This window comes from Otolemur garnettii, unplaced genomic scaffold, assembly GCF_000181295.1.
Source record: "Otolemur garnettii isolate 467f Iridium unplaced genomic scaffold, OtoGar3 scaffold00003, whole genome shotgun sequence".
Classification (NCBI taxonomy): Eukaryota; Metazoa; Chordata; class Mammalia; order Primates; family Galagidae; genus Otolemur; species Otolemur garnettii.
Window position 1 is genome coordinate 40,054,208 of NW_003852398.1, and position 1,889 is coordinate 40,056,096.

A 1,889-nucleotide genomic window follows, 5' to 3' on the forward strand; every position below is an offset into this window, starting at 1 on the left:
GCCGGCCCCCTGGCCTCGGCGCATGCGCCCAGCTCCCACCTGCTGCCGGGTGTCGGGTCCGGCGGCGCGTCCCCGGACCTCAGAGACCTGCTGCTGGCTGTCGGGCGGGGTTTTCTGGAGCTCCTCTTAGGTGGCAAGTGGAAAGTTTCCTGCCTCCTGGTCTTCAACTAAATGCCTGAAACTACCTGCCTCTAAAACAGACGGCTGTCCTCTCCAAATTGGAGTGAACTGCCCAGGTTCTAGAATCCAACCGCCCTAGGAAGCGTCCCCCTTTAGCAATGTACGATTGACCCCTGTGCAATGCCAGGTTGAGGGTGCTGACCCGGCGCGGTGGAATATCCCAGCATCTTTTGAGTGCCTTTGCCCGGAAGCCTTACCCATAACATAAACAGTCGTCTAGCGCGTATTTGGTGTGTTATATGTGTTATATACCTTGTTCTTACAGGAAAGGAAGCTAGAGAAAAGAAAATGTCAGCAACAAAGTGACAAGGAAGAGACAATTATTTGCTATTCCTTAAGTGAAAGTGGAACATCATAAAGGGCTTCATTTGGGCCCCTTCACAATTGAGGAGCCCGAGGAAGAAGAGGGCTTGGTCTTGCTGTTTCCCGGGTGGCAAAGGCAGAAAAATAAGCCCCATGTTTATAGTTCTAATCAGAGAGAAGGCTTCCTTTTTTCTTAATTTTATTTTAAAAACTGAGATCGGGGAGTCGCCTGTGCTCAAAGGAGTAGGGTGCCGGCCCCATATACCGGAGATGGTGGGTTCAAAGAGCCCTGGCCAAAAACTGCAAAAACAAACAAAAAACCCCAACAACAACATTGTGGAAGGTCCCCTCTTGTCTACAATGTCACGAACTTAGTTCCATATGGACACATACAGATCCCTTCATACCTTTTTTGTTTGTTTGTTTACAAACAAATTTATTGAGGTCTTATTAACAAACTGCATATATTTAAAGCACATCTTTTAGTAAGTTGTGGCATTCTTGATACCATCACTGTAATCAATAATGAACGCATGTATCTTCCCCAAGTTTTCCTCTGCCCACTGTAGGCCCTCCTTCACGCTTCTTTCCCGTCTGCTTTCTGGTCCTATGGACTGCCTCTTAGATATACTGAGTCATACAGTGTGCGCTCTTTTATTGTCTGGCTTTTTGCACTAAGCATAATTGTTTTGCAGTTCATCTATGCTGTATATATCATGCTCATTTCCTTTTGTTACCAAGTAATAAAGCTTTGGTCCCTGCTGTCTTCATTCTGGAGCCAAAGATGATGGAGCAGCAGTCACTGAGGAAAATAGTCTGTGGCCAAGGGAGAGAAAGAGACAATTGGAAGCATACACCGCATCTTTAGCTTCTAACTCCATGATGGTTCCATTGTCATTTCACTGGGCAAAGGGAGTTGAAATGGCCACACCTGACTTTGATTAGGGAAATCGCACCTCCTGCTTGGAGAAAGAAATCTAGAATGTTTGGGAACAGCTGTACTACTGACTGTTACACTAGTAAAATTGTGCAACCAAAATTTCACCAAAAATATTGGCAAGCATAAAAAGAGGTGTCAATGTTGGAGAGCTACAAAGTTCCAGGCAATCCTCAAGGCGGTCTTTACTTCTGACACCAACTTCAGAGTTCAGGAGTCCTCAAGACTATCCTCAAATTCAATAATTTGCTAGAAGGACTCACAGAACACACTGAATGTGTTATACTCATGGTTGTGGTTAATTATAGTGAAAGGAGACACATTAAAATCAGCCAGGGGCTCGGTGCCTATGGCTCAACCGGCTAGGGTGCCAGCCACGTGCACCTAGGGTGGCGGGTTCGAGTCCCCAGCCCGGACCCGCCAAACAACAATGACGGCTGCAACCAAAAAAAAAAAAGGCGGGGGGGAT